The sequence below is a fragment of the Notechis scutatus genome, chromosome 1 (genome assembly GCF_049901735.1).
Source record: "Notechis scutatus isolate UNSWTSFEM ecotype Mainland chromosome 1, rNotScu1.2, whole genome shotgun sequence".
In the NCBI taxonomy this organism is placed as follows: Eukaryota; Metazoa; Chordata; class Lepidosauria; order Squamata; family Elapidae; genus Notechis; species Notechis scutatus.
This window is the reverse complement of record NC_142009.1, coordinates 177,760,004-177,766,391: the sequence shown is the minus strand read 5'-3', so window position 1 is coordinate 177,766,391 and position 6,388 is coordinate 177,760,004.

Here is a 6,388-nt window from a genome sequence, read left to right as displayed (position 1 = left end):
AAGACACTTTCTCCAAGCAGTGGTACAGGAAAAAGTCTGCATCTTTCATGAAGACCGTGATTTTTATGCAGGACAATGCTCCATGCATGCATCAAAATACTCTACTGTGTGGCTAGCCAGTAAAGGCCCTTAAATGTGAAAGAATAGTGATATGACTCCCTTCCTCACTTGATCTAAACCCTATTGAGAACTTGTGGGCCCTTCTTAAATGGGAGATTTATAGTGAAGGAAAATAGTACACCTCTCTGAACAATCTCTGGGAGGCTGTGGTTGCTGCTGCACAAAAAGTTGATCATCAATAGATCAAGAAACTGGCAGGCTCCATGAATGATAGGCTTATGACTGTTATTGAAAAGAATCTATTGGTCACTCATTTTTTTTTTTTTTTTGAAATGTCAAAAATGTTTATTTGTACATTTTGAGTTGTTTGTTTTTCTCACTTTAACAGATGCAAATAAATGAGTGAAATGGGCAAATTTTCATTTTTCATTTAATTGCATAATAATTCTGCACCCTAATAGTTGCCCAATAATTGCGCATAGATATTCTCCCAAGAAAGCGAAAACCTTACTTTTACTTTCTTAAATATTCAGGTTGACCGAGAGCATGGTAGCTGTTCAATAATAAAATTAATCCTCCATAATACAACTTGCAAGTAGATGAATTTGGTGGATTATTTTCTAAAGATAATGGATGGAGAAATTTCAAGACATGCAAATTCTGCTAGAAAGATCCTTGGTCATCAATACTGTATATAAGAACATATTTCTGACCACTTTGTTCTATGAAAGTGAAAGTTGGGTATATCTCAGAAAGTGTAAACATTGAATTCATTGGGAATGGTGTTAAGATGTCTGTGAGGTAAAACAAGAATGATAGGATCAATAATAAACAAATGTGAATTGAAGACAAAAGTGAGAAACCAGTATGGAAAAAAAAGATGTGTTGCATTGATAGATTATATTGCAAACAGATATATAAAGGAAAAGACAATAGATTGAAAGGGAGAGGAAGAAAATTCCATCATGTTTGGATGGAATGGATGAAATCCCAAAAAAGAAATGTGACAAATGTAAAGAAAAAAAAGCAATGTGACTACCACTGAATGTCATCTGTTGCTAGACTAGACTAGCTTCTTGTACAATTGGTTAGCCAATGGACCAATCTAGCAGAGCATGGCTTCCATTCTTCTGTTCTTAATGCATAAAGAAATATGTGGACATGATGATCTTCAAACACAGAAAAATATAAAGATGTATACCAAATTATGACATTAACTAGATTTAGCTGTGTTTCCTTTTTTTACTTCAGACATTTAATTTTGTTTAACTATAAGTTCTTATTTTTATGGCCTTTTGTATATTTGTATTATTCAGAAAAGAAGTAGCATAACTGACATATATACAGTATTGCTACTATTCTTTCTCAAAGAGAGGTTGAGAGTACGATTCCAAAGGACATTTTCTTGGTCTGCAGAGAAGCTGATAGGCTGAATTGCCAAAAAAAAGAGAGAGAGAGAGAGAGAGAAGCAGATTTTTCTGATCAGGGCTGGCTTTCAGGTCCAATGCCAGAAAATCTCCAGAGAACTGGAATTAATAAGATAAAATTGGCAGGGAATCAGTGTTCAGTCTGTGTCAACATACTGCACTCTAAAATCACTTGGGTCTGGAGTTTCTGATAAAAAGGGTCATCTGGAACCATTTACTCTGAGGAAGGAAGATTTTCTGCCTCATCTAGACTCCAACTGGGTAAAACCATGTTTCTGGTCAAGAACAGGTGTTGGCAGCATAACTACCTATCTCAGTATAACTCTTTCACTGGAAAAACAAACACCATATCTAAAAGAGTCAAGAAATTCAAACAGAGGGAATATGGGGAAGGAGATTCCCTAAAAAGATCTAGAAAACTTGGGTGAATGTATGGATGGATATCCCCTTCCCATATGTTTAATTAGGTTCACAAAAGTCCAGGGTTGCATACATGATGTTTTTGTGGAAATATTCAACTGGTGCATTGAGTAATTGTCATTTGATCTGATTTGATCTCAGCTTCCATATATTTGTGCTTTGTTTAAACAGGTTCTTGTGTGGTAAATTTATAGAAGAGCATATCTGAATGCCGTCACAAGGAGTAGAAAGATGTATTCTACTCTACAGAATACTCCCATATCAGGGAAGAGAGGACAGAACCTTTCTCAAGTATTTCTGATGCTTCATTCTGACTCTTCTGCAAATTAACCTGGATCGATATACACAATTTTCTGGTCCCATCCAAAAACAGACATTGGATTCAATCAAATTTAATCCTGCTTAGTGAACCAATAAAGAAAATCTCCCATGCCTAATTGAAGTCTTATTGATTGCAGTGGGTTTCCTCTAAGCACAACTATGTTTGAATCCAATCAATAATCTTCTCAAGCTGATTTTCTTCAGGTCTGGTCATGCTAACATTGTGAGCTTTATAGTGAATGGAGATCTGAAGGCAAGATGTCTAAGATATTAATCCATTTCAGCATGCACAAGAGAAGAACTCCATGATCTATTTCAAAGGAGTTTGCTCCTTGTATTTTTTTAGTCATCTCAACTTCAGTGGTGCATTCATTATGCTGTACTATAATTGCCACTGATTATTAGTAATGATAGTCACATCGTGCTCAGGCAGAATTTCTAAGTAACATTACAAGAGGTTTAAAGGTGGTGTGAGGGTATACACTCTAGAGTATTCAGTGAAAAGAAAAGAAAATAAATTTAAAAAGAAAATAGATTATTTAGTGAAAAGAATGTGATTCTGTAAATACTGATAGTTATACTGATCTAAATGCTTGTGCTTGTGAAATATTTTCTGGTAAGGAAAGACAATTGAAGACTTTTGAAAAATTTGCTCAAAGAGTTCAGTTGTTCAACTATGGCTCATATTGTGTTCACTGCATTTCTTTTTAAAATAATTGCTTTATTATACATAAAATATCAAAAATAGCCAAGTACTGTGATATTTATACAATGAGAACTAGAAGCTATTAACTCTGTACATTTACTTTTTTTAAATTGTCCCCAGTGGTTTGACTGAATTCCAACATTTATTTTTCTTGGTTGCTGATTCTTTTTTTTCTTTTTTCTTTTGGTGTGTGTGTGTGTGTGTGTGTGTGTGAGAGAGAGAGAGAGAGAGAGAGAGAGAGAGAATCTTTTTATTTTGATCTATAATTTACATTATCTACATGGTAGCCTTTTGAAACTCTAGCCTTATAAAGTGGGCTCCACCTATGGTACACCATTTTTGGGCAGAGGTTTGTCATCTGAATATTTTTGCCATCAGGTGTTTGCCCTCTGCACTAAAACTACTTAAAACTCATTCTGGTGGTGTCTTGTGTAGGCTGCTACATCCGATCAGCACTTAGTGTAGAAAAGCTGTCATGGTACTTGAAATCAAAATGATTGTGTGTGCTGGCCTTGGAATTACTGTTCAGAAAGCTTGGGGCAGGATAGGAATTATCTTAAATAGTAGCTTCCTCTTGAAACATCTTGTTTCAGATGATATACTAAATTTAGATCATCATGCAGCACAAATTATTCCGTCTTCATTATCTGTTACTGATCACATTTTTCCGTATAGACAATGTATCTGAACAAGTAGCAGTTGTTGTAAGATATCTACTAATATGATTTTTTCCCTTTTGCTACAAAGAAGCACCTCCTAAATATTTGTTTAAAAGTTCCGATTTAATTTAGTGTTCCAGGACAGACTATAATTATATTACACTTTACACAATTGTACTATGCAGAAATTATCAGCAATTGGAAAAATCTTTTTTCATAACTTTTTTGCTACTTTTTATTACTCTCATTGTCCATGTTGACATGTTTGTTTTGCAAACTGAGCATGATAAAAACTATTTTACAAAGAATATGCTAAATATCCAGAACTTATGAAATTGATTCAGAAGTAAGCACCCACATGACAATTGTACATTTGCTGCTGTGTTAAATAAAATTGGTATTGTTTACTTACTTTAGTTCAGCAGTTCCTGATTTAAGAGCCTGAAGGCTAGCATTTCACCACTGAATCACAGTAAGATGCTTCACAGAAATCATACCAATATTTACATCCATACAGATTCCAGCAACACCTTTGAAGTGGAGTGAATAGATTAATTCCTTCAATCCAGACTGGGTCTCTGTAGCCCTTCTTGTGTTCATCCATTTCAGGCTAATACATTCTCTGCTGATGAGTTTATTCAACGATTAATTTGGGATTTTTTTCTTTTAATGAAAGCTTTGTCCTTTTAACTCTCCATCTGCACAGATATTGTTGATTACATGGACATTCTAGGAAAAAGTGAGAAAAATGCTATTTGAGATTTGAGGTATTAAAAACAATAACTGGAAATTGGTCAGCTATTTTGCAAAGTTGAAAAAGGACCGAACTCTTAAAAGATTTTTTAGAAAATAACTTAAATTTGCTGGATTAAAAGTCTGCCCCCAAAGGTCTGTTAATGTGAAAAGTTTTATCCCAGTCCCTAAACAGGGAAGGAAAAAGATGCATGCAAGTTTCAGGCTGATGGATGATAACTACTAAAGCAGGGGTATCAAACTCGCATCATCACATGACTTTTTTCCCCTTTGCTAAACTGGGGGTGGGTGTGGCCAGCGTGTGACCCATCTGGCTGATGGGCCATGTATTTGACACCCTTGTACTAACGTTTCAGTAGAGAAAGAAAAGCATTTTGGGAGAAAAAAGTTAACATCCCAGCTGATGCTTAATTCCAGCAAGAAAATCAGAGTTCTTTAGTTTCAGATGGAACTGTTGAGAATACATTTCTAAAATAATAATTATTCATTCTTATTTGAATATTGAATATTTGGATTTGAATACTGTTGTCTTACAGACCACACGCTTCTCCTGATGTTACAGTATTTTGCCTTTCAGGGTGCAAAAGTGGTACACAGAAATGTATGTAGCAAGAAAAAGAAAACCTGTTGAAAACACGTTAAGCAAAGCTGCAGGCAAAAAATAAATGACAAAGTATGTGCATGCAGATGGTGAAAAATCCAAAAGTGATGGAAAGTATTTGTGACTGGATACATGTAAAACTAGACAGCCTGATTCATGTATACCTAGATTGTGGGGTGGGGGAATATATAGCTATCATGCTGTCAATTTAGAAGGCTCTGGATTAGATATCAAGATAGTGAGAGAAAGAAGCATTAGTTCCTATTTTTTAAAAAAAACTAGTGAAGAAAGATTAAACTTTATGAACTTAGTTACAGTAGCAATGGGTATGGTAGTGGAAGACCTGAAAGATCATGTTAGAGACAAGTTGTCATGGAAAAAGTGGACATTCAAACTGGCTGATGTTTTAATAATTAGAAAAGGGCATACAGATAATAAACCAAGAGAGTGACCTGGGTAATTTCTCTCTATTGGACTTATTAAAGAGAGTTGTTAAAGTTTCGAAGAATCTTTAAAGAAGGAATAAAGCAGAAATGAAAATAAATTAAGTTCTGTGACATTATTTGAATGGACTAGAGATTAAGATTTTAGAAGCAAAAGGAAGGAATACAAAATTAGCTTAAAATAGATATGTTGCTATTTCTAGTAATCCTTAATGGACTTTTGTTAACACCAGGACTGAAATGACAAAGCTTTATGGATATATTTATAGATAAGAGAAGGGTTATGGGAAGAAAAGATCATTTGTTATACTGTAAATATTGTAATTAAGAGGAAGTGAAAAGTTATCAAAATTGATTATATTTGGATAAAGTCATTTGCTTATATATTTCTTTTCTTTTTCTTTATGGTATTTTTACTTTTTTCTTTCTATTCTTTATTTTTTTTTTATTTTCTCTCTTTCCTTAGCACATATTACTCTCTATTTTTCCATTTTTTTCTTTTAGATTGTATTAGTTTTAACTATTGCAATTATAATCTTTAACAAAATTGCTTTTAAAAATGAAAAAGAATTAACATTTTTTAAAATAATCTTCTTACATAATATTAAGTCATTAAACTATAGCATGTCATTAACTGAATAGCATTTTAATATATATTATCTAGTAAATGCTTTTCAATTTTGTTGATTTTGTAATACTGTTTAATAGAGAGAGCTATTTAAAATGAGTTCATGAAAAATCTTTTGGGGAAGGCTTCCTGTCACACTGCTGTGCACCCAATATAACATGGCAGCATTAGTATGAATAAGCTGCATAAAATTCTTTTACTGTATAGGTGAAGTTTAATAGTCTCCTCATATAATTGCTATGAAAATTCAAGGAAGCCTTGCCGAACAAAATATATTTAATTGAGTAAGTGGAAGTAGCAGAGGCATTAAGTGAAAATAATTGTGCAGTGTTGAAGTTCTTCATTTTAAGGGGAACTACAACTGAGCACA